This window comes from Mya arenaria, chromosome 10, assembly GCF_026914265.1.
Source record: "Mya arenaria isolate MELC-2E11 chromosome 10, ASM2691426v1".
Taxonomy (NCBI): Eukaryota; Metazoa; Mollusca; class Bivalvia; order Myida; family Myidae; genus Mya; species Mya arenaria.
The window spans coordinates 11,975,206-11,984,639 of NC_069131.1; the positions used below are offsets into that span (position 1 = coordinate 11,975,206).

General features: G+C 34.4%; 1 long non-coding RNA gene across 1 annotated transcript; it reads right to left on the reverse strand.

Moving 5' to 3' along the window:
* Positions 1-422: 422 nt before the first annotated feature.
* LOC128205774 (uncharacterized) lies at positions 423-9,430 on the reverse strand. Its single transcript, XR_008256323.1, has 4 exons — positions 9,263-9,430; positions 5,646-5,804; positions 5,217-5,404; positions 423-4,231 (listed from the first exon to the last, which is right to left on the reverse strand). It is a non-coding gene; the product is annotated as an uncharacterized LOC128205774 (long non-coding RNA).
* Between the last annotated feature and the right edge of the window lie 4 nt (positions 9,431-9,434).

Sequence of the window (9,434 nt, forward strand, 5' to 3'; positions counted from 1 at the left end):
ACCTAGGATATCTTTAAAGAGGTGATCATGACTATCTGGGATAGATATCTTTGAAGAGGTGATCATGACTACCTGGGATAGATATCTTTGAAGAGGTTATCATGAATAACTGGGATATCTTTGAAGAGGTGATCATGAATAACTGGGACATCTTTGAAGAGGTGATCATGAATACCTGGGATATCTTTTAAGAGGTGACCATGCATACCTGGGATAACTTGAAAGAGTTTATCGTGACTACCTTTACCTGGGATATCTTTGAAGAGTTCATCATGACTACCTGAAGGTGGTATAAATTAACCATCTGCTTTTTGCAAAATGGAAAAATGATTTTAATCATGCCTTAATACATGTAACAGATACTTTTTCAAGCTTCCTGTTGACCTTATAAGGATTATAGTAATCACTTCATGCAAGAAATCAACATTTTTAAATACTTTATTTGAAATCATAATATGAAAATAAAATAAATCCATTCAAACAAGTGCTGACACAGCAATTTGACAAATGTTCTGGACAGGGTTTACTTTACACAGAAAGCCAATTGTTCAATGTTCTGTTTGCAAACATAAAAGCCCATATTAGGGAGAAACATTTACAGATGTGCATCATGATGAACCCACTGGTTCAATGAAATTTTAAAAGTTTGAAGGCAAAAGCTGTTACATTTGAGATGAACAGTTACCTTAAATGGAGCTTTAAGCAAAAATCTTAGCAATACACAATCTAATATAAAAGTAAGGTAAAAAAAGTTCTTAGTTTCAGCTAACTTCTAAAATAAATAGGGTTGATCAGTATGCTTTTTTTCTAAAAAAAACAAGAGGCCCATGAGTGCCTATGCTCTAGTGGCATGGCTCATGTGGTTATTTTTTATCCAGAGCATGTATGTATGAGTAATAGCCAACAAACATATTGTTCACGTTTTGTGTTTGAGTTAGCTTAAAACGTTGCACATTTAACATCTGAGAACAGAAAGTGTTGTAAGCAGATTAGTTGCATGAACTACTAGTATTCTAATATGTGCCAAGTAAAGGTCATCTGAGGAGAATAAAATTTGCTACAAAACTGTACTATTGGTCAAATTTTCATTTTTGTAGCTTTAAAAGGACAAAATGGATGGTGGCCCGGCCCAGGGCACATAATTTCAACTGTTTTGCTAGACGGTCTACATATAATGCTCCACAACAAATATCAAAGATATGAGCCTTGTGGTTTGAAACAAGAAGATTTTGAAAATATTTCTTAAAAAACTTGTGACCCCTGGGGGCAGTGCCAGTTTTGACCCTAGGGGCATAATTTGAACAACCATGGTAGCAGACCAATAAAATAATCCTTATTCAAAATAACAAGGGTCTGCATAGTTGTTTCAGACATAAAGATTTTCAAACATTTCCCAATTTAGTATACCAAACCGGTGAACCCAGTGGCGTGGCCAATAATGACCCCAGGGGCCTAATTTGAACAATTTTTCACATGAATTTGTGACTTTACATGTAAACTTGTCTAAAAATAGACTTCGCTCATGTAGACTTGGCTAAAAATAGCATTTTTTTTTTACTTTTGAGGCCCATAATCTAGGTATGCATGGGCAGATCTGGTTTTCGAAAGGAACCAAGCTCTAATTGATATCTTAATACTGTACAAGTTTCATCTATATACAATTAAAACTGAAGACTGTACCATGTTCACAAGCAATTGTTTACAGTCGCACAGACGTTCAAGGCCTATAATCTAGGCATGCATGGGCAGATCTGACTGGTTTTCGAAAGGAACCGAGCTCTATTGGATATCTAAATACTGTTTTATTGAGATACAATCATAACTAAAGACTGTATGGTGTTCACAAGCAATTGTTTACAGGCGCTAGGAAGCACATACTACGTACACATTACCATCACATCAGATATTCTGATCTTTGGCCAGTAAAGCTAAAATTAAAACCGTGATAATGTACCAAAACTACCTATATCAGGGTATATCACTATTGTATTCTTTTTAGGATATACAAGAGCTGTCATGGGGCAGTGCCCTCAACTATATGCTGCTTTGTCTTAGAAATGAATACAATAATGATAAAGGTAATATGCAATAAAGAGACAAAATAAAAATTAAGCATGAAATGCTGCAATGCAAAAAAAACAACAAGTTTTCAATGATTGACAGACAAACCTAATTAATTAAGCCTTTGTTGTGCGATTAAGTTTCAATATTTTTTTGTTTTAGTGACCTTGATCCTATGGGCCCCGAAAGCAATTCTATAATACTTTGTATACTAAGTTTGTAGATGTATTTGATGCTGCCCTCCTCCTGGCCTGCCAACACAATGACACAGTCATGTCATTTTTATAACCAGGTTTCACTTTACAGGTTAACAAGAGCTGTCGTAAAACAGTGCGCTCTACTACGCCTCTTGGAATTGGACGTAAATACAATAATAGTGTGATGTGCCTGTAAAAAGCAATAAAACAATTAAATAAAAAAAGTGAATAAGAATCACAATGTGACAAAACAAGGTTTGATTTGGTTAAGATTATAAAAATGTGCCTGTCAAAATAAAAAAAATAACAAGACGCCAACGCGGCAAAGCTTGATTTTCTATTTGACAATGCAATTTTGCAAACCTAGGATTTGAGCTAATGACCTAGTATTTTTAACCAAAAAGACCCATATTTATATTTATCGGAGATATCATTCATACAAATAACCTGATCAACAGAAACTATTCCATTTGTGTGAGGAAAAACGAACATTTTGTAAATACATCAGCTTTTCCAAAAAGATCTGTCCCAGAGACCTAGTTTTTGACCCTAGATGACACACTTTATCATCTAAGATTTCATGTACACAAATATTTTTAAAGTTAATTAAAATTTAAATTTTTGAAAAATATGGTTAGATCTGAAATTCATGATTGGGATGTGTGTTTATAAAATAACAATTGAATTTAGTTATTAACTGATATGGATAGCTTTGGTAAGCATGGATTTTTTTTATGACATCAGGAAAGTATTTCCTAAGATTTGACCTAGTGACCTAGTTTTTGATCTGAGGTGACCTATATTCACAAATGATTAAGACAACATGTAGACAAATATTCTGACCAAGTTTAAAAAAGATTTGACTAAAATTAATGAATTTTTATGACTGTGGGATTCTTTCTTCTAAAATTTGACCTTGTGACCTAGGTTTTGACCGGGGATGACCCATATTATAGAACTTTTAAGATATTATGCAGACAAATATTCTGACCAAGTTTCATAAAGATTTGACAAAAATTGTTCAATTTATGATGTGGAATGATTTTCCTAAGATTTGACCTAGTGACCTAGAATTTGACCCGGGATGACCCATATTAAAAAACTTTCAAGATAGTATGCAGACAAATATTCTGACCAAGTTTCATAAAGATATGAAAAAAATGTTGAATTTATGACATGGAAATATTTTCTCTAAGATGTGACCTAGTGACCTAGAATTTGACCAGGGATGACCCATATTCATACATCTTCAAGATAACATGCCGACAAATAGTCTGACCAAGTTTGATTACCATTGGATAAAAACTCTTGATTTTATTACATAAAATGAAAACTTTAACGCAGAATTGTTAATGATAGTATAGCCCACCTATTCTTCGAATAGTCGAGCTAAAAATGAACAAATAATAATTTGCAATGCTAATAAGCTCTTGCTCAATTTCATCATGTCCCTTTCACATATGAGTTGGACTGATATATCAATCACTAAATATTAATGGTCCTAGGTCAAAGAATTCAAGGTTCATTGTGCAGAATAACCACTGTTAGCCATTACCTTCACCTTCAACCAAAAAACTCCGAAAACAATACTTGTCATGTTCTGGTCAAATATAACCTACCATTAATGTTTCATGGATTGAAGTCAACCTACAAAATGTATTTTCAAATTATTCAAAAATATAAATGTGTCTGTTTGAAATATAAATGTGTCTGTTTGAAAACATACGCTAAAACATATGCCCATTTGTTTTTACAATAGTGGCATAATACATATAAAATACAATAAATCAATGACACAATGCAGCACAAAAGAGGTCTTTTATATCACAGATTCTCTGCAAGCCAAGGTAGAGTAATTCCATCCAAAGAGCATGCAAACTGACAACAGCCTGTTGAAGAGATTTTCCTGAGGAACAATCCTGGGTATTCATTCCCTTCCTTCTGTCAGAGTAGAGACGTTTCAAACTGACAGCCTGCAATTTTAATGTACATATTTGAAAACTGTTTATATTCACAGTGACTTTTTATAAAAAAAAATACATAAAGTGATGTTACATAAAATGTTGCCCATATACAATAAAATGATTAAACAGACTATCATAAACAATAAGTCTACAAGTACGGTATAAGGCCTTAAAGGGACTGTACACCAGACTGGCACTAAAAAAGTTTTTTTTCTGTAACATATCTCAGGACAATTATTTAATAGAATGTGTTACGCTTTTATGTCATAATTGTAAAAAAAGTACAAACATGTAAAAAAAAATGTGTCACCAAAATTGAAGTCCAGTGTTGTATCAACTGTACTACGAAGGCTTACTTTTTACATAAAGTGATGTTACATAAAATGTTGCCCATATACAATAAAATGATTAAACAGACTATCATAAACAATAAGTCTACAAGTACGGTATAAGGCCTTAAAGGGACTGTACACCAGATTGGAACTAAAAAAGTTTTTTTTCTGTAACATATCTCAGGACAATTATTTAATAGAATGTGTTACGCTTTTATGTCATAATTGTAAAAAAAGTACAAACATGTAAAAAAAAATGTGTCACCGAAATTGAAGTCCAGTGTTGTATCAACTATGCTACGAAGGCTTACTTCAATCAAGTGGTATATTAAAGCTATACACCTAACTTGGTTATATCATGTGATAACATCGACTAGCCAATCACGCATAAGAAATTAATTCTACTAGGTAGACATACCCAGTAATCTTTTTGAATGGAAAAATATGAAATAACTGCTAAACTTAATAAACTTGCAATTTGATCATCTGGTGCACACTGTTGCTTTAACAGCAATTAAAAAAACAACACATTCATGAAACAAATTATATAATTTACTTTGCCTGTATATAATTATTTAAAACTATATTTATTTATTTTTAATTATTTTTTGTTTTAAATACAGAAATGCTTATGCTGAGGACTTGGAAAGTTCTATTCTTACACATGGAAGTGGTGCAGAATGTATCCATTAATAGCCACGGCCGCAGATGTAATTCTGTAGATGTTTTCATGGCTGCTACTGATATCATGGACTCAACGGCATGGTCAACTGTTGGTCCAGGCAGCGATATATCTGCCATCTCTGTGGAAGGCTCTGGATGAAGGGCGGCAAAGGTCCATAACCAACTCCTAATAGCAAAATGAATTATTATTCAGAGTATGAGATGCACTATTTATTGAACATGTAAATGTACATGGGTATATCATTTTTGTTCTCACTCATCAACTCAATACTCTTTAAATCGTTGTTTATATTTCAATCCTGTACTTGTGTATAGACCTGTACTTGTTCATAGACATTTCCTTTAGGCCTGGCGGAAACAATAAATGTCTTATCATACAAAATTACAAACACAAAGCACAGTCTTACCAGTTGGCGTTTCAACACAGTTTGTTCTTCAACATTCCAGAAGCAAGCACGTGTAGACAGACACCAAGCACACACTTTAGGGTGATAGTGGTGGTGGTCATTTTGTGCTATTGTGCATCTAATAGCTTGTTAACTGCTACAGGTCTTTTTAGGCCAAATCTAAAAAAAATGAACATCTGTCAATTGACCTACAGTGCATGAGAAAGTCACCTTTATAGAGTTATATGGTAAGAGAATTTAATAAAAAAACAGAGCTTTTAAGGTAAAGTCCAGTCAAAATCTCTAATATAAATGTGTATGGTCAGTGGAATAAGAACACAGCTGAAGACAATATACTTCCCACCATATAAACCAGTGTTAGGTATAGATATGTACCGGAGTATATACAGTCATCTGTTAAACTACAGTGCTTTAGAACGTGTCCCAAAGCTATATGATAACTAGTATAGAGATATATGGTCATTTGATAAACTACAGTGCTTTAGAACGTGTCCCAAAGCTATGATAACTAGTATAGAGATATATGGTCATTTGATAAACTACAGTGCTTTAGAAAACGTGTCCCCCAGCTATGACTACCTGTATAAAGATATATGGTCATTTGATAAACTACAGTGCTTTAGAACGTGTCCCCCAGCTATGACTACCAGTATAAAGATATATGGTGATTTGATAAACTACAGTGCTTTAGAACGTGTCCTCCAGCTATGACTACCTGTATAAAGATATATGGTCATTTGACAAACTACAGTGCTTTAGAATGTGTCCCAAAGCTATTACTATCAGTATAACGATATATGGTCATTTGATAAACTACAGTGCTTTAGAACGTGTCCTCCAGCTATGACTACCTGTATAAAGATATATGGTCATTTGACAAACTACAGTGCTTTAGAACATGTCCCAAAGCTATTACTACCAGTATAAAGATATATGGTCATTTGATAAACTACAGTGCTTTAGAACGTGTCCCCCAGCTATGACTACCTGTATAAAGATATATGGTCATTTGATAAACTACAGTGCTTTAGAACGTGTACCCCAGCTATGACTACCAGTATAAAGATATATGGTCATTTGATAAACTACAGTGCTTTAGAACGTGTCCCCCAGCTATGACTACCTGTATAAAGATATATGGTGATTTGATAAACTACAGTGCTTTAGAATGTGTCTCCCAGCTATGACTACCTGTATAAAGATATATGGTGATTTGATAAACTACAGTGCTTTAGAACGTGTCCCCCAGCTATGACTACCTGTATAAAGATATATGGTCATTTGATAAACTACAGTGCTTTAGAACATGTTCTCCAGCTATGACTACCAGTATAAAGATATATGGTCATTTGATAAACTACAGTGCTTTAGAACGTGTCTCCCAGCTATGACTACCAGTATAAAGATATATGGTCATTTGATAAACTACAGTGCTTTAGAACGTGTCCCAAAGCTATGACTACCAGTATAACGATATATGGTCATTTGATAAACTACAGTGCTTTAGAACGTGTCCCCCAGCTATGACTACCAGTATAAAGATATATGGTCATTTGATAAACTACAGTGCTTTAGAACGTGTCCCAAAGCTATGACTACCAGTATAAAGATATATGGTCATTTGATAAACTACAGTGCTTTAGAACGTGTCCCCCAGCTATGACCACCAGCATAGAGATATATGGTCATTTGATAAACTACAGTGCTTTAGAACGTGTCCCCCAGCTATGACTACCAGTATAACGATATATGGTGATTTGATAAACTACAGTGCTTTAGAACGTGTCCCCCAGCTATGACTACCAGTATAAAGATATATGGTGATTTGATAAACTACAGTGCTTTAGAACGTGTCCCCCAGCTATGACTACCTGTATAAAGATATATGGTCATTTGATAAACTACAGTGCTTTAGAACGTGTCCCAAAGCTATGACTACCAGTATAAAGATATATGGTCACTTGATAAACTACAGTGCTTTAGAACGTGTCCCCCAGCTATGACTACCCGTATAAAGATATATGGTCATTTGATAAACTACAGTGCTTTAGAACGTGTCCTCCAGCTATGTCTACCCGTATAAAGATATATGGTGATTTGATAAACTACAGTGCTTTAGAACGTGTCCCAAAGCTTTTACTACCAGTATAAAGATATATGGTCATTTGATAAACTACAGTGCTTTAGAACGTGTTCCCGAGCTATGACTACCAGTATAAAGATATATGGTCATTTGATAAACTACAGTGCTTTAGAACGTGTCCCCCAGCTATGACTACCTGTATAAAGATATATGGTCATTTGATAAACTACAGTGCTTTAGAACGTGTTCCCCAGCTATGAATACCAGTATAAAGATATATGGTCATTTGATAAACTACAGTGCTTTAGAAAGTGTCCCCGAGCTATGACTACCTGTGTAAAGATATATGGTCATTTTATAAACTACAGTGCTTTAGAACGTGTCCCCCAGCTATGACTACCTGTATAAAGATATATGGTCATTTGATAAACTACAGTGCTTTAGAACGTGTCCCAAAGCTATTACTACCTGTATAAAGATATATGGTCATTTGATAAACTACAGTGCTTTAGAACGTGTCCCACAGCTATGAATACCTGTATAAAGATATATGGTCATTTGATAAACTACAGTGCTTTAGAACGTGTCCCCCAGCTATGACTACCAGTATAAAGATATATGGTCATTTGATAAACTACAGTGCTTTAGAACGTATCCCAAAGCTATTACTACCAGTATAAAGATATATGGTGATTTGATAATCTACAGTGCTTTAGAATGTGTCCCCCACCTATGATCACCAGTATAAAGATATATTGTCATTTGATAAACTACAGTGCTTTAGAACGTGTCCCAAAGCTATTACTACCAGTATAACGATATATGATCATTTGATAAACTACAGTGCTTTAGAACGTGTCCTCGAGCTATGACTTCCTATATAAAGATATATGGTCATTTGATAAACTACAGTGCTTTAGAATGTGTCCCAATACTATTACTACCAGTATAAAGATATATGGTCATTTGATAAACTACAGTGCTTTAGAACGTGTCCCCGAGCTATGACTACCTGTATAAAGATATATGGTCATTTGATAAACTACAGTGCTTTAGAACGTGTCCCCGAGCTATGACTACCTGTTAAAAGATATATGGTCATTTGATAAACTACAGTGCTTTAGAACGTGTCCCAAAGCTATTACCACCTGTGTAAAGATATATGGTGATTTGATAAACTACAGTGCTTTAGAACGTGTCCCCCAGCTATGACTACCAGTATAAAGATATATGGTCATTTGATAAACTACAGTGCTTTAGAACGTGTCCCCCAGCTATGACTACCAGTATAAAGATATATGGTCATTTGATAAACTACAGTGCTGTAGAACATGAGGCCCAACTAGGACTACCATTATAAAGCCAATTGTCATTTGTTTAACTTGTTTAGGTTAGTTTAGGTTAAATGTCAATAAATTTTGTAAAGGTCAAAATTCAGCTCATTCCCACCAAATCACTGTGTGCTTTGCTGAAAAAAATGATTTGCAAGCATCAATAGTTAAATAATGCATAAAATTATGGAAATATTTAATACCGTCTTCCCAAAATTCTTCGTACTAGAGTCAGGCACAAATTATCTTGCATTTCCAGCTCCTGGATTTTCCTTAAAGCCTCTTCCAAGGTTTTACAAACCAGCAATTTTGTTCGCTGTGGTGTACTCATGTGTTTTACACAGATATCAATGACGTAATTGTGTAAACACGCAC